We start from the raw sequence: 23,472 nt of genomic DNA, 5'->3' as shown, positions 1-23,472 counted from the left end.
TAAGGTGATTGAACTCAAGAGTCAAAGTGTATGCATGAGGTGGAGTCGAAGGACATGAAAACAAGGAAAATTTGTAAGGCTTTTTGACCATTAGTAGTCGATGGCGTGGAAAGGACAGAAAGGTTGGAGATTCTTTAAATATAAAGGGAGGCTTACATTTTTCTTAAAGCTAAACAAAAAACGAGTACGTCTATCTGCAGTGGAAGGGTGGCGCATCTGAAGTCGGCTACAGTTCTCATCCTCCAATTGTGTGGGGGAAACAGACGCTATCTGCATGCCAAGGGGAGGGCGCTACCAAGGGAAGTCTATGGGTGGAACGAGAGGAGAGAGCAGGGGGATGGCCATGGACGGCAGGGCAGCACCACAGACAAGGAGGTGTAAGGGGCGGGCCTGAAGCAAGGCTGCAAAGACGATCCCTCAAAGGATTGGAAAGACCACCAAGGGAGGGCTGGTAACAGCAAAGGGCCGCCTTGCAGAGGTGGGGAGGGCTGCTGAGGGGAGCCTATGATGCACAAGAGAGGACCACCTTGAGGTGGCGGGCTGGCTGGCAGAAGCCGAGAGGGGAGATGCAGTGGCCGCCATCTGGTCAGCATCCAGTCGGGGGAGGAGCTGCAGGTTAGGGTGGCGATGCTTGGGGAGAGCCACCACTTGCAGGAGAATAGCCAAGGGCTATCGACAAGGGGCTGCATATGGAGATAGAGGGCAAGCTTCGGACTATTCTCTTGGTCGGCTCGTGCCGCCACAAAGAGGGAGAACATAAGCGAGAAGGACGACTCATAGCAGTAAGACAAAACAAAGATACAACTCCATCATTGTGAACCTGCCTTAATATAATTCATCACCTCTACTCTCAAATCGCTGTCGATTTCCTCTCTCGCTCTTGTACCTAATTGTTTGCCGATGCATATAGGTGTAGGTGAGAAGTTGTGTGTGAAGCTCATGGCTTAAAACAGAGGTCTCAAAAGCATTTGAGTGTGTCAGTAGATATTGGATTGCATGTATCTAGATATGGATGCTATGAAGGTTGAGGATTGGTGCTATGATTGCATATTGGGCGGCTGGGTTGTCTGAGTCTGGATGTATGCAGTAGTCGTTTGCAGATTGTGTGATAGTGTGTGTAAATCTGTGTGGGTAGGGGTGTAAAAGATGTGGTCGGGTTTTCCTACTTTTACAGGTGCTGAAGATGCTGAAGTGTGCCTACAGGACTATGGTCTATTTCTGCTGGAGAGCGGCCTGTCAAGAGAAGAGGGAGTGGCCCAAGCTTTCCCGCTCCTGGTTCGGGGCAAAGCAAAGGTATGGTATGAGAGCTTGAAGACTGAAGAAAAGCTGGATTGGAATATATTGGAGGCGGCATTCTGAAGCCGATATGTGGCCAACCCGCAGTGGAGTGAAGTGAAGCAAATGATGGACAACCTAAAGCAAAGCATTGACGGTGATTTTCGAGCATTCGTGTGGGAGTTCGAGGCCATATGGAGCAAGTTGGTTAAGGTAACTGCTGTAGAGAATGCCGATTTTTTGAAGTTGACCAAATTTATGGACTGCTTGCATGTCAAAGTGCGGGATAAAGTCGAGCTGGATGGGCCATGCACATACAAGGAGGCAGTAGACTATGCATAGAGCAGGACAAAGAAGCTTTTAACACTAGGTTGGTAATGGGACACTTTTATGTCCTGTTAAGTGACCATTTTCCTTGAATTATGTCAAGAGTTTCAAAATGGATTTTGAGGTGCTATCTGTCTAGAAAGTTGTCTCATGAGCTGAAAAAAACTCGACATTTTTTTGGAATATTAATTCCATCTTTAACCTTGTCCTTGCACAACATTTCACAACCTAAACTGTGTGAAAAAACGGGTCCTGTTTTTGGCTTTTTTCAACTTTTTGCAACTATATCACTCTAGGATTCATGTTTGTGAGGTCTATAATGCTAGAAAACTATCTTTAGTAGTCCTCAACATGTTCTGATGCTTCTAGGGAGAAATAAATGTTAAAGTTGTAAGTTATGACCAAATTACAAAAATTGTCAAATCTTGTTTTTTAGCCAATTTTAGCTCTTCTATGATTTTTTTGGTGGCTTTCATGATATCCAAATGCAGTTTTGATTTTCTATGCCGCATATTGTAACATAAAGCTAATATTCCTTGAGTTTTGGGGCACCTAATATCCTTTTTTGCATAGTAGACAACTATGGTTGATTTTTTCAATTATAGAAGAAAACGAAACATTCTAGAATATCAAGTATACCTTTTTCAATATTGTTAGTTTCTTGTGACAACTACATGCATTTTGTAGGTAGTAACCATATCTAGTCATAAGGATCAAATTTGGTTAGATATTGAATAGTTTCTATGGGATTCTACAACTCATAATTTTGAACCCAATTTTTTCATGTTTGTTGTATTTAGCACTTCATCTTTGTCCCCAAGATTCCCCTTGGTAAGAGATGTATTATTCTTTTGACATGCTCCATGGCTCCGGGTGATGATTTTAGAAACAACCCACTTTCTCGCATTTCCATGTATATGTTGCATTAAATGTACTCCAAGAGATGACATGGTAATTGGAAACTAGTCAAGATCATGTTGTGCCTTCAAAAGTACACTACACTCGGCATGCATATCAATAAAAGCATTATAACTTACATGCCCTCACCTTGATATACCATCTGCAATGTCATTGGCTACTAGTATTACCCTACTTCGCAGGACTTTGTATATGTCTCTCTCTCTCTCTCTCTCTCTCTATATATATATATATATATATATATATATATATATATATATATATATATATATATATTTTTTTTTTTTAAATTTTATAGCAAGCAAGTTTTTGCCTACTCAATGCCCATCTATTTACTTCAATGAAAAAAAATTGATAGGAAAGAAAAGATCTGAGATAAACAACATTGTTTCACAATTACACTTCATATGAATTGTGACAAATGATTTATAAGATAGTTGGCACCAATCGTGTCCAAATCTGAGCAAAATTCATGGCTCTTAACATTTAGGAAAAATTGGGCATTTTCACATAAAGCACCTAGAAGCCTATGCCATTGGCGGCCTCAACATGTGATCATGAGACCTATCGAGTAAGCCGGAGGCGTCCATCGGCACATGCCTAGTTCCTTACTTGAGAACCTGGAACAGATGCAAACTTGCCACTAGCAACCTGGATTTGAGCAGCAAATGCAAGCAAAGCAGCAAGGTGTGATAGATATCCTACTCATTAACTTCATATGTTGCTCTAGCCTCTCTTTCTCTGCCTCTAACCTTTGCTTGTCATATTGAAGCTTACCCTTTTCTATCTTCAATTTTTTATAGATTCTTGAAGCTTTTCATTCAACTCATTTAACTACCGAGCTTCAGCATTTTTCTAATTTAGTGTACAAAGTGCATCCAAAAGAATCACTATCTTGTCGATTTTGGGAGTTCTGCCAGGCTCTAGAAGAGTGCTCAACTCCCAAAACTTGTCATTTAGTTGAATATCACGGCGCATCTTTTTGGAACATGCCTTTCAAGAGGTCCCTCCACCGTGGTCATCTCATGCTCTCTTCTTTGATCCTAATTTTTAGTGATCATGAACATTGACCGCACAAATAGCTATTGTAATGGAAATGGCCTATGAACTTTGAGAATAAAGGAATTAGGAGAATTAGAGAGAGGATTTTTGTCAGACTACTTTGAGAACATAAAGGGTGATCTTATTGAGCGGTAGCAGCTTAACCATAAAACTTAATTAACTTGGCATGAACAATACTTTTGCAAGAGAGAGAGTTTACAGAATTTGACAAAAATTGATGACCGGATTTATGTGGAGTCCATCCCCCCTCCAATAGACTTTTGTCTAATAGATTCTCCCATCAAGAGAGAATTGGTACAATACAATATTTGTGTTCCTCGTGACCTAGGTGATGCAATGAAGGTGGAAAGCTTCATTCATCATGAGCATCACATAGACTTTGTAAAAAGCATTAACCATCCCCAGTCTCAGTCCCAAGGCCTCAAACACCTTCAAACGTGGAGAGAGCTAGTGGGGAATGAGGGTAGGGAAGAGGAAGACAAAAAATTCATAAAAGAAAGAAATAGTTCCTAACTTATCATCACTCTTCTTGCTTAGCATACATAACAACATAGTAATGAAGATGGAGAAGATGGCAAGCTTATGCATTGGAGCATAGGTCTTGGTTGGATTTGCATTACATAGACAAGAGTGTTGGTGTAGGCTCTCAACTTATCTACAAGATTTGGAGAAGGAGATGGAGCTCTTGCACTTTGCAACTCACACAATGAGTGTGTGTGTGTGTGTGTGTGGGAGAGTATATACTGTAATCAAGCCCCCTAGTTCTTGGGTCGACCAATAGGCTTTGGACACTCCTTGAGGGAGACCTAGCTAGCCGCTTGACATGTGTCCTTCTTGCCTCTTGAGCAAGGGGGGCCCTTTGGGAGAGAGGGAAGTCATCTAACCATCCCCGCTACTTGCATGGCTCGCTCCCTCCTTTGTAGGCTTGCATCTTGACTTTCAAGCCCAAGCTACTTGGCCCCATACTTGCTTAAGCACAAAGACAACAAGAATGGGATTAGTAAGAGTATGGCTTATCTCTCTACCATGGAAACCTACTATGGAAACCTAAGAAGTCATTTCCAAGTGCATAGACTTCATGCACACTAAAGCATTGACGATTTGTGTTTCCCACATGTACTTTGTCTCATCCATTGGAGAAAATAAGAAGGGAACTGTACCGGAGCTAGAATCTCTCTCTCTCTCTCTCTCTCTCTCTCTCTCTCTCTCTCTCTCTCTGTGCGTTGAGCGCATTGCCCCTTTAAGCCCCCTTATCTCCTCACCACGGCTTCAAATACCCGTAGAGCATTACCTTGGCCTCACCTTGCACGTGTGTTGCCTTCATGCGCACATGGGTGTCACAAAAGACTTTCATTGCATGATTTTTTGCACAATGGGAACACTCTGTAATCACACCAGCTTGCTCATGTTCCCCTCATGTTATAGGACACAAAGTGTCATGTCAAGCTCGACTATTTGGCCATTGATTTGTTAATGGTTTTGTGTGCATGGAGTTTATGAGCTTGGGAATGACTTCTCATCTTTTGATACTAGGCACACTATCTTAGATAGTATCATTTTCAAAAACTTTATTTGCATATATTAGAGGAGAGCTACCCTCCAAAAAGAAAGAGTCTCTAGGAGGCATTGTTGCTCTAAGTTTGCTATTATTTGGTCCACTTGCCTAGCTTGTGCTCTCCAAGTATCAGACCAGTATCTAAGCCATCCACCTAGGCAACTTCCACCACTAGAAAACTTGTAAACGCCCTCACGATCTTTCTCTCTCTAGGATATGTGATGTGAACGGTTCATCTTCCACTCTCTCAACTCTATATTTCACTCCCCCTAGGCCACTTGTTAGATGTTCACCTCCCACTTGATAGTCCGTCTCGTATGCACGTCGATGGTGCTCATGCTAAATTTTTTTTTTGATTTCTGTTAAAGCCATGTGGTGTGTCTGAAAAGGGCTTACCATAGTAGGATCAAATAGAATATAGTTGCATGCATATGATTTTGTGTGGGATGTCCATGAGGGAATTGTTGGTTAAGGTGCTCGACATATTTCTTGTTTTCCATTTATATTGTCAAGTTCTTGCACTATGCACCAAGTCTTTAAAATGCAAGCATAGGTGATGATTTTAGAAACAACCCACTTTCTCGCATTTCCATGTATATGTTGCATTAAATGTACTCCAAGAGATGACATGGTAATGGTAAACTAGTCAAGATCATGTTGTGCTTTAAAAAATACACTACACTCGGCATGCATATCAATAAAAGCATTATAACTTACATGCCCTCACCTTGATATACCATCTGCAATGTCATTGGCTACTAGTATTACCCTACTTCGCAGGACTTTGTATCTCTCTCTCTCTCTCTCTCTCTCTCTCTCTCTCTCTCTCTCTCTCTCTCTCTCTCTATTTTTTTATAGTAAGCAAGTTTTTGCCTACTCAATGCCCATCTTTTTACTTCAATGAAAAAAATTGATAGGGAAGAAAAGAGACGAGATAAACAAATTTGTTTCACAATTACACTTCATATGAATTGTGACAAATGATTTATAAGATAGTTGGCACCAATCGTGTCCAAATCTGAGAAAAATTCATGGCTCTTAACATATAGAAAAAATTGGGCATTTTCACATAAAGCACCCAGAAGCCTATGCCACTGGCGGCCTCAACATGTGATTATGAGACCTATCGAGTAAGCCGGAGGCGTCCATCGGCACATGCCTAGTTCCTTACTTGAGAATCTGGAACAGATGCAACCTTGCCACTAGCAACTTGGATTTGAGCAGCAAATGCAAGCAAAGCAGCAAGGTGTGATAGATATCCTACTCATTAACTTCATATGTTGCTCCAGCCTCTCTTTCTCTGCCTCTAACCTTTTCTTGTCATATTGAAGCTTGCCCTTATCTATCTTCAATTTTTTATAGATTCTTGAAGCTTTTCATTCGACTCATTTAACTACTGAGCTTCAACATTTTTCTAATTTAGTGTACAAAGTGCATCCAAAAGAATAACTATCTTGTCGATTTTGGGAGTTCTGCCAGGCTCTAGAAGAGTGCTCAACTCCAAAAACTTGTCATTTAGTTGAATATCACGGCGCATCTTTTTGCAACATGCCTTGCAAGAGGTCCCTCCGCCGTGGTCATCTCATGCTCTCTTCTTTGATCCTAATTTTTAGTGAACATGAACATTGACCGCACAATAGCTATTGTAATGGAAATGGCCTATGAACTTTGAGAATAACGGAATTAGGAGAATTAGAGAGAGAATTTTTGTCAGACTACTTTGCGAAAATAGAGGGTGATCTTATTGAACGGTAGCAGCTTAACCATAATACTTAATTAACTTGGCATGAACAATACTTTTGCAAGAGAGAGAGTTTACAGAACTTGACAACAATTGACGACCAGATTTATGTGGAGTCCGTCCCCCCTCCAATAGACTTTTGTCTAATAGATTCTCCCATCAAGAGAGAATTGGTACAATACAATATTTGTGTTCCTCGTGACCTAGGTGATGCAATGAAGGTGGAAAGATTCATTCATCATGAGCATCACATAGACTTTGTAAAAAGCATTAACCATCCCCATTCTCAGTCCCAAGGCCTCAAACACCTTCAAATGTGGAGAGAGCTAGTGGGGAATGAGGGTAGGGAAGAGGAAGACAAAAAATTCATAGAAGAAAGAAATAGTTCCTAACTTATCATCACTCTTCTTGCTTAGCATACATAACATCATAGTAATGAAGATGAAGAAGATGGCAAGCTTATGCATTGGAGCATAGCTCTTGGTTGGATTTGCATTACATAGACAAGAGTGTTGGTGTAGGCTCTCAACTTATCTACAAGATTTGGAGAAGGAGATGGAGCTCTTGCACTTTGCAACTCACACAATGAGTGTGTGTGTGTGTGTGTGTGTGTGCGTGTGTGTGTATGTGTGTGTGGGAGAGTATATACTGCAACCAAGCCCCCTAGTTCTTGGGTTGACCAATAGGCTTTGGACACTCCTTGAGGGCGACCTAGCTAGCTAGCCGCTTGACATGTGTCCTTCTTGCCTCTTGAGCAAGGGGGGCCCTTTGGGAGAGAGGGAAGTCATCCAACCATCCCCCCTACTTGCATGGCTCGCTCCCTCCTTTGTAGGCTTGCATCTTGACTTTCAAACCCAAGCTACTTGGCCCCCTACTTGCTTAAGCACCAAGACAGCAAGAATGGGGTTAGTAAGAGTATGGCTTATCTCTCTACCATCCCCCTAGCTTCAAGGACTCGCCTCCTCCTTGTAGGGATTGACTTGGACCTTCAAGCACATGCCTAGCTTAAGTTTCACCTTAGTTATCAAGCATCTCATGAATTTTTAAATATCACGCACCTCAATCATAGGCCTAGCTTTAACCAAAGGTCTAAGGACTTCTACACAAACCTTTCAATGTCTTTAATGGAGATAACTCTAAGTTGTTTAAGATCCATTAGCTAGCCTTTTTCTTTGACATACCATCTTTCATTTGGACCCCTTTACCATTGGCCCCGTGTTAAGATAGACCCGTAAGCACATGTCTATATTCTAGCCCTTGTTCTCGTTTATTCTCCCACATCAAATTATCATTTTGATATGAGAAAATCTTTTGGGTTGGTTAGATATTAGATTTCATGGCATTACCTCTCTCTTGAAATCATATTCTTCCTCGAGTATGAGGTGGAAGAGATAAAGAGTTAGTCATTACTCAATGTTTCTTAGCGGGTAGAGGATCCCTTTTTACCCTACAACATCATTCCAAGATGGATGGCTAATCCATTTGATGCTTGGGAGATGTAGCTGCCATAAGCATGTCTACTCTTTAGTCTATTTCATTCTTCCAAGTAGAGTGGCAAATTCTACTTTGTGTTTGAGAGACATCTTCATCACAAACATGATTCTAAGCATGCATACTACTTAAATTTTGCACAATAAAAATAGAATTGATCTTATTAGACAAAAAACATTCGTCATTTATAAAAAACATCTACATTTGCTTACTCTAACGTAGCATTGTAAGCATTGACAAGGTTCATTCTATCCTTAAGAAGCTGTATTTCTTGCATCAATCTAGCATCTTCAAAAGGATAATTTTTGAACTTGATAAGATACCGTTGGATAATCTTATCATGGTGTAGTACCTTCTCTTCATGCTGAAGGATAGCTTCGGGTTGTAGCACCTCTTCTTGGTCTTTGATTTTGGGAGGGTCCTTCAATAGTTGGCTCACTTGGTGGCTCTCCTTTGTAGGGCTTAAGTAGGCTCACATGAAAATCATTGTGTATGAGCCAATGGTTGGGCAGCTTGAGTTGATAATCCATCTCATTGATTGGCTTCAAGATTTGAAAAGGACCATAGTATCTTTCTACTAGTTTAGCATAATACTTTTGATGGCCCGTAGGAGTTTTTCCCGTCATTTGCCTCTCAATCAAGCCTTGGGAAACTTAAGTAAGACGCAATCATTTTCTTAGAACGCTAAGGCCCTTCTGTGCTTGTCAATAGCAGCTTTTTGCCTTTGTTGGGAGATGGATATAGCGTCCTCAATCTTTTGGAAAGATTCTTGTAGGTCACGACTGTCCTTATCTGCATAAAAGATCTTCCCATGTACTTTAAGTAGCAAGGGACTTTTAGGTCTTCCCTCATTGATTTAAAAAGGTGATTTTTCCGTAGAAATATGGACAGTATTATTGTGTGCATACTCTACAAGGGCTAAGTATTTTTTCCATTGTGGGTGTTGATCTACTTCTATAACATAAGCCTTTAGAAGATTGAGTATCGTAAGATTGGCTATCTCACTTTGGCCATCCTTTTGTGGGTGATAGGTCAAAGAGAAATTCAATGTTGTACCTATATTTTTAAAGAGACCTTCTTAGAAATTACTGGTCATTCTAGGATCTCTCTCTGACATGATGGATGTTGGCAATCCATGGTGTTTGTTTGGATATATGGAATATGAAGAGAGTTGCCAATTCGTGTGCCTTAATAGTCTTTTTGACAGGAAAAAAGTGTGCTTGCTTGCTAAACCTGTCGAATATTGTCCATATTCCTGTATTCCCATGGATAGACCTAGGTAATCCAAAGATAAAATCCATGGATATACTCTCCCATGGTGAATTAAGGATTGGAAATAGCTGGAGTAATCCATGTTGCTTCCCTCTATCATACATAGTCTTTTGGCATACCATACATTTTGAAACATACTCTTGTATGTCCATGTTGGCGGATACGCCGCGATGGACGTCAGCACAACGACAACTCACCTAACAAGATTTGTCAGCTAAGGATGAAGCTCGACCCGCAGGCACGTGGAAGCAAGGATAGGGTGTCAACCTACACTCGCCTAACTATTGACTACTTCCTACAGAGGTCTCTACCCAATGTCTAAGGTACAGCCTTTAAGAGTACACAAGTGGGGATTTTCTACGACGCTTTGAAGAGACAAATACCCATCAAATGTTCTCCAAATGCTACGGAACTTGAAGGAAATCCTATTAACACCAATAGGTCACTCTCCCTAAGGTCCGTGACCCAAAATCCCAACCCTAAACACCTGGTGCAGAATCATGTAGGATGTCTGACAGATTTTTGCATGCCATCGTTTCTGAAAACAAAAGTGCCTAATCTGTAGCTCTACTCATTGCGAACGCGTGGATATGCTGAAATGCAAAAACGGACAACATATGCTCATCGAATCACCAGATATAGCTCGTGGATCGATCTCGCAAAGCCGGGCCGGACCGTACACCTGCAATGTAGGTGTTGGCACATAGCTTTCTTCGGGGGCAACACGCTGCACTTCTCCGCACTTGATTCCGACCACCAATGTGCGCGTAGCGTCAAGATAAACTCTCACTCTCTCTCGTACACGAAGTACGCTCAACTCACACAGAGAAAAATTATAAAAATGACAAAAAGGGTTTTTTTGCATTAAGGTCAAAAGTGGTATAAATACCTTTCAATCTCAAACCGTAATGTTCGAATTTAACCATTTACTTAAGTCTAAATGTCAAAAATGGGATAGAATTTGGAAGCTTCTGCAAGCCCCACTATTTACAAAGGTGAAATGACGGTTTCTTCTCAATTAAGGAATGATTACAAGGGAAATTAGTATCCCGCCGGGGAAATTATTCTCCGTTGAGTGTGTCCAGCCGCTAACACTCCTCCCCTTCTAGATCATGTCGTCCCCGATAGGACAGTAGAACTGCTTCTTCAGTGGAGGATTTTGTGCATCTTCAGAACAGACTCATACCATACATGCTGGGCCAGTAATGTAGGGCTGAATATATCTGTATCGACTGTGAAGAAACCGGTGTAGTAGGCTTCTTCAAACGCCTGGAGATGGTACGAGGGCAAAAACATCATTCGCTGGTAGAGGGCATGTATCACCTCATGGGAAGGTTGAGCAGGCAGTTCATACGCACATCTATATGTATCTTGGAAGAAACATATGTTGTCTATTGTCTGTCCAGGTTTAAAGATCTCAAAAACTGCCATAAGGGTTTTAGATATCTTCCTGAGCATAATGCAAGAGAGGTCAGGTGAGCCAGTCAACAATTTAATGGCACCCGTTAGGGTTTTCACCATGTATTGCTCACTCATTCTCTCACCTGCCTTCAAGCCTGGCAGCTTTGGGTAGTTGAGCCACATGGGATGGCATTTCTTCAAGAGTTCTTGTTCTTTCGAGGTCCGCATCCTTGGTAGAGGGCAAAAGCTAAGGTTGTTTCTGATTATTTTAGGTGCCTCTACCAGATGTACTAAATACTATGGGTATTTAGTTAGCCATGCCTTTCTCCATTTTGGCTGAGATCCACAATAATCTTAACACCTTCTCGTTTGGTGATATCTTCTTCGTATAGTGGCACTATCAACTCCTCTTTGATTCTCTTGTTTAGTGTAGCAGCTTCATACTTGAGAAGAGGATATGGGAGAGGGAGTTGTAGCCATTCATGTCAAACAACATTTGCATCTAATTTTTGAATGGTCATAGACTTCAATATCCTCTACTCCCACTGCATTGCTTCTCTGGCGGTGTCTTTTATGGACGCTTCTATTGCCTTTTGTAGATTGTCTTCTTCTTCTTGTGTCAGATCCCGGGGCTCTTCGGATGGTCCCACAAGGGTGTCCTCTTGCATTGTTGTGTCCACTGGATCTGACACATTGTCTATATCAATTCCTTCCATAGCTGCTGGCCCTGTGCTCAAGTGTGGCTCTTCAGTCTGCTGTTGGCCTTTTAGCTCATCAATTTGCTTTTGATATTATTTCTTTTCCTGTTCAGCTTGATCCCCCATGGTCACTAAAAGATCGTTCAATTCAGCATTGGCTTTCTCAGCCTCTTCTAACTTCTTCTTGGTGTCTTCATTTTCAGTTTGCATCTTCTTGAGATCCTCATCCATCTTCTTTTTCAAGGCTGCTAACTCATCTTTCATGGCCTTGTTCTCGTCCTCCAAATGGCTTTGCATCACTAGGGAGCCCTCAGCCAACATCAATCTTTGTTTCTTCTCTAGTGTCAACTCCTTTTGGAGTTCCTTCATCTGTTCTTCATACATATCCTTCTTTGAAGCAGTGCTAGTTGAGGTAGCGGCTCTGACTCTACTCGAAGATGACCTTAGCGTCTCGATTGTCTAATCTTTCACTTTTATTTGATCTTTCAGCTCTATAACTTCATCTTGGCTGGCCTCATGTTCCAGCTCATCTTTTTCCTTAGCATTCCTCAAAGTCTCCACTTCTTTGGACTCATCGGCAAGCTAGAGTTTCAAGTTGTCCCTTTCTTTCTCTGCATCCATTAGTGATTGGCTGATTTTCTTATACTCCTCATCTGCTCTTTGAAGCTTTTGGTCTGCTGCTCGACTCTGACTTTCCACTTCTTGGCATCTTTTTAGTGCCGCGTCCAGATCAGCTTGCAGCTCGTCTTGATTCTGTGTGTTCTCTTGGTCCTACTTTTGCAGTGAGTCCACCTAGGCTTTGATTTGAACTTCATTTACTTTGAGATTATCATACTCAATCTTAGTGGCCATAGACCTTGCTCTGAGCTCAGTGAGTTTTTGCATCACCTCATCCCAATCATTGGCTTGTGGCTGTAAATCCATTGTATCTGTGGCCATTTCCTTCAACTCCATCAATTGAGGGCTCATCATATATTCTTTGGGCCTAGTGCTACACAGCTGAAAAGATGCATTAGCTGCCTCTTCTCGAGAGTATCCAACAGCTAGTAGATCAAGGAATATTCTATAGTTTTTTTCTTCTAGATCTGGCTTCTCCTCTTTTGGTCCAATTTCTGCCTTCTTCTCTTTTGGTTTAATTTCTGCCTTCTGCATTTTCTCTTTGTTCTCCTCTTCCTTGGAGTCTTGTTGCCCATCAGATTTGTTCAACTCCTCAGTTTGTCGGGGTTGACGAGGACTAGGAGGAGGTGATGATGGTGGAGGACTTGACTCTCGGCTTGATGGCGGGGTTGATGGTTTCTTTTTGAAATCCCGGTCAGCTTTTGTTTTCCTCTCTCTTTCTTCCCCTTCCTGCTCTTCTAGAAGTTGCCGCCTCATATCATCAACTTCTTCTTTGTTGAAAGGTATGTTTGGGATATTCTCAGTTGTAGCATCTAAGATCTGGAAATTCTTTATATAATCTTCAAAGCGATCCCTTTTAGTCCTTCGAGAAGATCCAGACATAGCCTCAAGTGAGGGCTTCCATAATTCGCTCAAATCCCCTTTTAGCATCCTCTCAGCTCTGAAACTCTCCATTAGTCTTTCCAGCCTTGCTGCTTTCTATGACTTTGTTTCCTTTATTGGCACCTGTAGAGTTTCTTTCTTCCCCTTCTTGGGCTGTGGCAGCTCTTCTGGCACTGTCTCTAAATGGCGCTTCAACCTTGTGGCTACCCTTGGAGCCTTAGGAGACTCTTCTTCTTTGTCTTCCTTCAGCTTGAGCCAATCATTTTGGGAGGGAGGTAGAGGCCAATTTCCCCTGGCATCCAATGCTTTATAGATAACTTTGGTTATCAGCTCACGAGGCACAATATAAGTGTTGGAGCTATATATGGCTCACTCTACTGAACTTGGTCTCACCTATATATTTGTATCTTGTCCTCAATATGAATCAGTCTTTGGGAGCGTATATGGTGTGTCTCTTGTCTCGTCTCTCTCTCTTTCTCTCTACATCTCAACATGATATCAGAGCGGTAACGATCATGCGCCGATTCAATTCATGGTGACACAACAGTATGTGTATGCGATTCGCATGTAAGATTCAAAATTACTACAAATTTTATTTATGAGCGTTGATTCTTGTTAACTGTGGTTGTTTTGTGTTAAGAAGAATATGATTAGTGTTTTATGTGGCGTTTATTTCTAATCAATCTAATCGTTGATTACATTTTCTTGTTGATGACACCCTGAACTTCATCTCAATTTTTCTTGCTGTTCTGCTCAAAATTTGGAGAAACGGGCTCGTCTCCTCGAGCTCTTCGATTTGAGTTCTAGGTTTGCGTCAATCGGAGTTCGCAGCAGAAAGTTATGCTGTTTTTACTGCAATTGAGCTTGACGCAGCTTTCTTCGTCCTACTTCTTCGTGAAGCGTCCGCGATCGTTTTTCTTATTTTGGCGTTAACTTTTTTGAGAAGATTTATCTTTTTGCTATTCGTATTGTGGCCGTCAATCTTGCGTCTCACGCCACTCTATTTTGAGGACTCGTTTATTATTAACGTCTCCTTTACCCTGCCTTTTTTGGGTGACGTCTCTCACATCTTTGGACGTTCCTTGAGCATCCTTCTTACGTTTATCGTTGACAGAACGTAGTACTCATATCGCTCTCATTCTCAATTGCAACCTTCACCATATATGGTGTGTAAATTCTGCGATCTTATCTTATACGTCTTCTCGCAACAAGATATGGCTATGAATATTCTCGTCAACGGCTTTCCTTCTGGCCAGCATTCTGTTCCTCCTTTCCAAGGTCAAGGATTTCCAGGCCGGAAAGCAAAGATGTTGTTAATTCTTGAAGGCGATGAACTCTCCGATGTTGTTCTTGGAAATCGTGTTTGTCCTCCTCAGCCTGTTGATACGGATAATGATAACGTGCTTATCACTGAAGGACCTATATTTGAAGATTGGAATGTTGCCTATACGGTTGGCAACGACGTGATAAAGCAGCTCGTCGGTATATTCTTTCTGCTCTTACTGATTCCCTTTTGCTTGATATGTATGAACTGCCTACTTCCCACGACGTATGGAAGTACCTTATTGCAAACTTTCAGAAGAAATATGTTACAGAAATACTTTATTTGAGAGGGTTGCTTAACAAGTTACAATATGAAGTTGGTACTGCCATGACGAGACATATTGAATCTTTCAAATCTATTATTAATCAACTTGTTTCTGCCGGTGATTCTGTTCCACAAAAGCAACTGATTACACTTCTCCTTGATACGGTGAAGGACTGTTCTTATGATAACATTGTTACTATTCTCTCTAATAAAGATGGTCTTGATTTCGACCAAGCTTGCATGTCTTTAATTGAATACTCTCAACGTCAAAAACGTCGGAATGCTGGTCACGAAACAGCTATGATTTCACAAGAGGAGATTGAATCACAACAGATGAAACGTGCTTTTTATGCTCGAAGGCGTCCATTTCAACGAGGAAACCGCAGAGGTGTCCGTCGCGGCAATATTTTCTCTCGTCTCAAATTTCCTAATAAGCAATGTTCTTACTGCAACAGAAATGGCCATACTGAAGATGATTGCTGGGCACATCAATATGATGAAGAACACAATATTACCACAAAACAACCACGTTTATCTAGAGACTCTTCTTCTTCTTCTTGTGAATATTGTGGACGATCTGATCATCCCACTCATATGTGCTATAAGCGACGATTCGACACAGATCGGAATAGAGCACATGCTACTGAACATAGAAACAACATGTACCAGAAACAAGCTGCGTCCTATGTTCAGTCGTTGCAGACAGAATACTTCATGTACGTGATGGATCACTTTTTATTATCGATTCTGGTGCTACAGGAAATATGACATATCAGTCTAAGTGGCTCCATAACTATCATCCACTGCCAGTTTAACGTGTTGTTTATCTTGCTGATGATACTACTTGTTAAGTAAAGGGTATTGGAGACTTATACCTTGGTACCTTATCTTCTTCCACTCGAATTTTGCGAGGAGTATTACATGTACCAGATCTTCAACGTAATCTTCTTTCAATTGCTACACTTGTTGATCTTGGTCTGTTTGTTGGATTTGATCATACCAAATGCCGAATTGAGAAAGATGGACAGACTATAGCCACTGCTCCTCGAAACGGTAATTTGTTTGAAATCTCTCTCAACGATGCTGTAGCAAATATTGTCACTGCTCCAGGTGATCATGATTGCAAAGTATGGCATCACCGTTTTGTTCATGCTGATTTCTCAAAACTCCTTGATCTTCAACGTCGTGATCTTGTTCATGGCATGGATCTTAAAGCCCATCCCCATATGGGAATTTGTGAATTTTGTGCTCTTGGGAAACACAATCGTAAACCCTTTTCTTTTTCAAATACAACTCATTCTCATGACATATTGGATCTTGTTCATACTGATATATGTGGACCTCTACCTTCTTTGAGATCACAATATCGCTACTTCATTACTTTCATTGATGATTTCTCAAGGTATACGACTATATTTCTACTTAGACAAAAATCTGAAGCCTTATCTATTTTCAAACAATTCCACAAGGCTGCGGAACTTCAAATTGGTCGTCGCCTTAAGAAGCTTCGTAGTGACAATGGAGGCGAATATGTTTCTCGAGAGTTTGTGAGTTACTGTGCTGACAGTGGAATTCATCATGAACACACTATTCCATATTCGCCTCAACAGAACGGTGCTACTGAACGAAAGAATCGTACTATTCTCAATGCTGTAAGATGTATGCTAATTCATTCAGGCTTATCTCGTGTTTTCTGGGCTGAAGCTACTTTGACAGTAGCATTTAATCAGAATCATCTTCCTACTACTTCACCCTCTGGTAAGATACCCATCATAGCATGGACAGGTGACATTCCTTCTGTATCTCATTTTCGAACCTTTGGATGTATTGCTTATATTCATGTTCCCAAAGAAACACGAACAAAGCTTGATGCTCCTGGTCTTAAAGTTATTTTTATTGGATATTCTGACACTTCCAAAGGCTACAAATTCTATGACCCTTCCTCCAAGAAAGTAATTGTGAATCGTGATGCCACTTTTAATGAACAGCTTATGGGAGGCTCATGGTCCATGGATGATTCTGATGATACTAAATCATTGCTTCAGGCTTTTCCATTTCTTTCAGAAGATGAAACTCTTTCTATAGAGCAACTTTCCTCTTCACAACCATCCATTCCAAATGTTGCCAATGATGATATTGATATTTTTGTTGATCTGCCTATTGATTTTAAACATGGCTCATGTCATGTTTATGATGACGATATTACTGATAATGCTTTTTCTACTTCTGAAGATCCCGTTACTTATGATGAAGCTATCTCTTCACCACAAAAGGACCAATGGCAAGAGGCTATGAAAGTAGAGTACGATTCTCTTATCTCTAAAGGTACATGGATACTAACTGAATTACCTCCTTGTCATACAACTATTAAATGTAAGTGGGTGTATAAGAAAAAAGTAAAAGCAGATGGATCTTTTGACAAGTTCAAGGCGCGTTTAGTTGCAAAAGGTTACTCCCAAGTAGCTGGTGTTGATTATCAAGAAACTTTTTCACCAGTTGTTCGCATTACAAGTGTTCGAGTTTTATTGTCATTTGTTGTTCAATTTGATTTAGAAGCTCATCAAATGGATGTGCGAACTGCTTTTCTTAATGGTGACTTGGAAGAGGAAATTTGTATGGAACAACCCGAAGGGTTTGTTATTCCAGGTAAAGAAGACCTTGTTGCTCAACTCCATAAGGCACTATATAGTCTCAAACAAGCTTCGCGAGACTGGTATACAAAATTTGATCTTTTTCTCACCTCTAAAGGATTCATCTCTTGCTCGTCAGACCCCAACTTATACATAAAACGCCAAGGTAGCAGTTTTGTGATTCTTGCTCTTTATGTGGATGATACCATCCTTGTTTCCAATGATTTGGGATTTCTTCAGCAAGTGAAAAAGCTATTGTCTTCTGCATTCGATATGGTGGATCTTGGAGAGATTCACTCTTGTCTTGACATTCAAATCCAATGGAACCGTACAAAAGGTATTTTATTCCTTCGACAGTCAAAGTTTATTTCAGATACTATTCAAAAATTTGGTATGGAATCTGCACATTCAGCCAACATACCTTGTCTTGCGAGCTCTATGAAGAATACTTCTGACAATGGCGGTCAACTTGTCACAAATCAACCTTATGCTAACTTGATTGGATGTCTTCATTTTGTTGGCATGAACACTCGTCCTGATATTCTGTTTGCTGCTAATTATCTTGGACAACATATTGCATGTCCTTCTCTTAAGCATTGGTCTACTGCAAAGCGTGTATTGAAATACTTGAAAGGCACTACAAATTTTGGTTTAGTCTATCGACGACAACTCACATCGGATTCTATGCAATCTCTTTCTCTTTTGGGTTACACAGATGCAAACTGGGGAAGCTCACATTTGTCTATGCGATCTACTAGTGGAAATTACTTCTTTATAAATGGTTGTTTTGTTTCTTGGACCAGCAAGAAACAACGTTGTGTTGCAGTTTCTACGACTGAGTCAGAATATGTTGCGGCATCACTTGCAGCTCGTGAGTTGATTTGGCTTCAACAAATGCTGGTTGATATTGGTCACTCTCCTCTTTCTAGCACACCCTTGCGATGTGACAACCAAAGTGCTATTAGTCTTGCAAAAGACTATGTTCAACATAATAAGTCAAAGCACATTGCTGTCCATTATCATTATGTCAGGTATGAAGTAGGCAAAGGAACCATTATGGTTGAGCACTGTCCAAGTGACCAGATGATTGTAGAAATTTTGACCAAAGGCCTCAATGAGTCACGTTTCATCCTCTTGCGCTCGGAGCTTGGAGTTGCTTTGGCCTCACTCTTTCTAGATTATCTTCTTTGCTATTGTAATAGCTTTTTACATATGACATTGTAATCTTTTAGGTACCATGCACTATGCACACTCCATATTTGCACCTTGTGATATCTAAGTCACTTGAATATTTGTACATAAATGCACAATTCACTTTCACATCATCACCGCTGGTTCATATTTCACATTGTATAGGGGCTTCGGTTTTTCCCTTGAACTACCCAAGGGTTTTTTCATCCAAAGCTAGAGACCTTTGTTTGAGTGGGGGTGTTGGAGCTATATATGGATCACTCTACTGAACTTGGTCTCACCTATATATTTGTATCTTGTCCTCAATATGAATCAGTCTTTGGGAGCGTATATGGTGTGTCTCTTGTCTCGTCTCTCTCTCTCTCTTTCTCTCTACATCTCTACAAGAAGTGGGCTTTTGGTCCCCAGTACTCTCACAAGGTTGTAGTGAATGTAAGCAACATAGTTTATCTCCCTCGGGCGGCTCTTCTGCATCGCCCAAGTGAAAGTGGTGGCAATAGCTCCAGGTGGCATCATGTATTTCTATGGCCGCTTGGTACACATGTGGAAGTACTGATTGTATAATTGGCTCATGATGGCCACCTTAGGGTTTGCAATATCTTCAAATGTATAGTTATTTTTCTTCTCTGATTAGACCTTAATGTCATCCCGCCTCTTAGTCACACCGCTCCTTTGTTAGAGAGGTCAAGTGTTGTTGCCACCACCTTCTCTGTGATGACAATCATCTTATTAGGCTTGCCTTGCAGATTTGTAACTCTGGCTATGTCGTCCTCTTTGATTGTGGTGACAAATTCCCACACTCTTTTAACATCAATCCCTGCTAGCAAGGCTTCAAAGTAATTGTGTAGATCCAGTTTCTCCAAGTAGTCCCCCATCTTGCTCCTGACAAATTCATTGAGCTGTTGAGGGATCATGGGTAGCTCCACTGCATTTTCCTCCGGATCTTTAAACACTCCTTGGTAGATTCTCAGATCATTGGTTTCTAGTAGGTCATCTTGAATCCAAGTGCTTGTGGGCTTCAGGGTTCCCTCTAGGATAACAAAATGCTCCACTTCTTCTATGTAGTCCTTGATAGTCATCCTCTTCTTCTTTGCAGGTGACTTTGTGGCTGCCATGGATCCTGATAAGCTGAGTTTTGACTACCCAAATGACTTGAAAAATTGAAATAAGAACTCAAAAGGGACTAGGGAAGCCATGCATGTGCCCACAATAGGTTTTTGGCTGAAAAATAAGCATGTAGACATCCTATGCGTAGTATGTCTACTTCGTCTGATTTTGATGAAACTTGACATGCTTGTGGCCCTTGACCTATGCAACATGGCTATGTACTTGGAATTATGTTTGGACATCAAAAAGTGCAATTTTGAGCAGATTTAGGCTTTTGGCTCACAAAATGGGTAGGATGTCCTATATGGAGGGGCAAATGATATCCAATTGGATTGAAATTTGATATATAGGCTTCTTATACCATGTAAAAGACTCCCATGATGTCAATTCCTGCACAGAAGGTCAATATGACCCTGGAGACATCTACGCGTAGTATGTCTCTCATCTCAGAATGACTTGATTTTGGATCTATGGATAGCCCTTAGAATGTAGAACATGGCCCTGTTCTTAGATTTTGATTTCGATAAGTATTAGTGTTAGGAGCATGTTTAGTGTTTTTAGGCTCAGAAAAGTACATCTTTGAGGTTTTGGGGGCCAAATGTGATGGGTCTGGCTTGAAATTTGATATATGAGCATGTGAAGATGTTATAAAGATATGTGGAACTCAAAAACACCAGCTGGAGGTCAAACAGGGCATTTAGACATCCTACATGTAGGATGTCTATTTCATTATTTTTCATATCTAACTCCACAGTTAGCTTGGCAATGTGATAATGAGTATATTGTGCAAGTTTCATGTGATTTGGAGTAGTTTTGGTAGGTCTATGACCCTTTGTTGCCTCTATGCTCTGACTTTCCGGTTTTTTTTATGCATATGAGGTCAACTCTTGTCCAAATGTGATGAAACTTGATGGTTAGCATGTATAAGCTATGTAGAAACTCTGTATGAGGTGAGATATTGAGTTTGGCTTGCAAAAGAGGCCCTGAGACATTCTACGCGTAGGATGTCTTCTGATGAATTCTTTTTGAGAAGTGCTACTAGTATATGCCCTTAGCCCCCCTGAGTCCCCTTTAAGCCTCATTTCAATAAAAAAGTCAAAAAGATAGATAGAAACTCCATGTTTGGCTTTCAGAGCCTTTGAGTCATTTTTAGACTCTTGGAGTGCTTTTCGGTGATGAAATTTCTTGATGTTAGTCTCCATAGATTCATGGTTCCTTGGGGAACCTTGCCATAAGGTTTTTGTTGGCTTTGGCTTCACCGGAGCTCTGTTTGGCGATTTGTCACTCTGGAAGCACCCGTGGTTGAGTTTGCATGCTTTGATGACTTGTGGTGGTCTACCACCATAGGACTTGGTTGTTGATGGTCTAGGCAAGCCGCTCGTGAAGTTTGGTGGCAAACGGACATCCGGTTTGGCCGTGAGAGCCAGTTGACGCTTTGTGTGTTTGATGCCGTTTCTAAAGCTTAGTCCCGCTTCGGGTTGCCTTATGGCCATGTGGGCTATATAGCCTTGTAGAGCATGTCGAGATGCTCCTACCCATGAGTTTTGGTAGCATTTGGGCGACTTTCCACCGATTTACCACTTGGTGGCCTCTTGCAGGGCTCTAGAAGTTAGGGTTTTTCCCGTTGGTTTTTGCCTCCTTTGTGCATTCAAGAGTGGTCTACTATGCTAGGGTAAACCCCCTATGAAGCGTTATTGCTATTGGGTTAGCCGTTAGGTGGCTACCTCTACCCCTAGGTCTCTACTACCCGTTCCCCGTGTGAACCCTACACTAGTTTTCGCGATAAAACATCAAACATACGGGAAAAGCTCAAGTTGCTGAGCCTACCTCTCATATCTGGAGCCTGTCGGGTGGTCGTGCGCGTCGTAGAAGCCCTTGGAAGTCCGGTTCGTTCAAGGTGGCTAGAGCTCTCTCTCAAGAAGGAAATAGTAGAAATGAGCTCTAAGTGAGGTGAAAAAATCTTATAATGGGGGTCCCCGGTCCAATTTCTATGAAATTTGACATTTACTCCTAACTTCTTGCAAGATGCGGTTTAGGGTCGAAAAGTTGTTGATTTGGACTCCGTTTGCCCAGTTTCCGAGAAATTTGACATTTCGGTCAAAATCTGCCCAAAACACGCCTCCCGCTACATTCACATAATTGCACCCCCCATGTACCATAAGTTGTCCTATTGTCACTGATTATCCCCATATTTTTTGTTTTTCATTACGACTGTATTTCACCTGCTTTTTGTATTTTTAAAGTTTTTCTGCCGATAATTAATAGAATTAAAAAGAAAATAGAAAAATAAACCCAAAAAATCCCCCAAACTCACAATAACTCAAAAACATCACCGCAAAATACTATGTACACTCAAATGCAATTTTTATGGCCAGATTTCTTCGTTTTACCAATATTTTGTCCGAAAAATGGCTATTTTTTACATATATACACACACCTAGAGGCCTAATTTGGTGTTTGGCCCCATATACTTGTAGAGTCATGCTGTATAAGGGCATATGTACTTAGGTTAGTCCAAAAAATTTCGCAATCAAACGAAAACCCTTCAAAATAGTCGAAAAACATGCCCTTCTTTGCTCTTTTGCCTTCATTGGGTCCGCATTGAGAATGCCTCCCCCCTCCTAGTCCGAGTCCTCCCGGATGACAAGGTATCACCTCGAGAGATGTGAAGTGCATGGGTTAAAAATTGTGCTAATGCGCGGCCTTGTAATGTGGCCCTATCTAATGCATACTCAGTCAATGCATGGAAAAATTAATGATGTGCGAGAGGAGGGAATAATCAAGGTTTCTGATTTGTTGTTGATTTGGTTGGCGGATTTTCTTTGCAAGTAAAAGTTGTAACTCTACAACTCTTTGTTTGATTGTCTTCTTTGCAAAAGTTTCTTGGGTTGCTACTACTGTCGATATGGCCGTGGTTGTCTCCGTGGAGAGAATTGTCGTGGCTGAATTGGCTGTAATCTTTTTCTCTTTTGCTTGCCATTTGTAGCTTTGCTTTGGATGCGTTTGTAGGTTTATTGCCTCTTTTTTGGTTTTGATCGCTTTTCTGTTGATCGGCATCCACACAGATTGATTTGCCGATGTTGTTTGTCTGGCTGCTAGTTTTGCTTGTGCTGAAGGGAGTTCCTGTAGCATCGTCGTGGGGATCCAAACGCGTTTCTCATGTAGTTGGAGATTGAGCATGTTCTTCGGAATCCATATCTGTTTAATGACTCTGTTTGGTGTTTGATTAACCTGGTTTTTTGGAGGCTGTCTACTAGTGCACTCTGGTTTGTAGGCTTGTTCACGTGGATCTTTCCGTACCCATACTTGTTGTTTGCTTCTTGCTGACTTTGATCTATTATTTGTCGCCTGTGGTATCTCATTTTTTGATTGAAGACAATTGGCTTTTTGTTGTATATCCTTCGTAGGTATCTTTTGCTAGTTAAGTGGCACCCATCTATTTTTCTCTTGATCAATTGATTGTGGCACCATTGTTGGGTTCTTTCGGTTTGTCTAAGCAAAGGCTACCACCTGTTGTTCTTGTGCATGCTGAATTTCGACTGTATCCAATTCCAGTCTATCTGCACATTATACTCTTTCTGCCAAGGTTGTCCCAACAACATGGGGTGTAGTGTGCTCGCATCCTCAACCACATAAAACTTGTGGGGGTAAACATATTGATGTATTTGTAGATGCAATATTGTCCAGCCGAATGTTCCTAGCGAATGTGATGTACT

At 41.1% G+C, this 23,472-nt stretch overlaps 1 long non-coding RNA gene and 1 pseudogene across 2 annotated transcripts; one reads left to right on the top strand and one right to left on the bottom strand.

The window, feature by feature from the left end:
* Nucleotides 1-229: 229 nt before the first annotated feature.
* On the top strand, nt 230-1,843 carry LOC147442658 (uncharacterized). 2 transcript variants are annotated; one of them, XR_015190294.1, is made up of 2 exons: nt 230-782; nt 1,175-1,843. It is a non-coding gene; the product is annotated as an uncharacterized LOC147442658 (long non-coding RNA). The 2 variants fall into 2 exon arrangements; XR_015190293.1 differs by having other exon boundaries at nt 231-782; nt 1,204-1,843.
* A 1,204-nt stretch (nt 1,844-3,047) lies between these two features.
* On the bottom strand, nt 3,048-6,461 carry LOC147442657 (transcription factor ILR3 pseudogene; annotated as a pseudogene).
* Nucleotides 6,462-23,472: the final 17,011 nt, after the last annotated feature.

The sequence above is a fragment of the Adiantum capillus-veneris genome, chromosome 14 (genome assembly GCF_014529385.1).
Source record: "Adiantum capillus-veneris isolate H3 chromosome 14, ASM1452938v2, whole genome shotgun sequence".
NCBI lineage: Eukaryota > Viridiplantae > Streptophyta > Polypodiopsida > Polypodiales > Pteridaceae > Adiantum > Adiantum capillus-veneris.
Note: the sequence above shows the minus strand (reverse complement) of the source record. Positions and strands in the feature narration are given on the sequence as shown.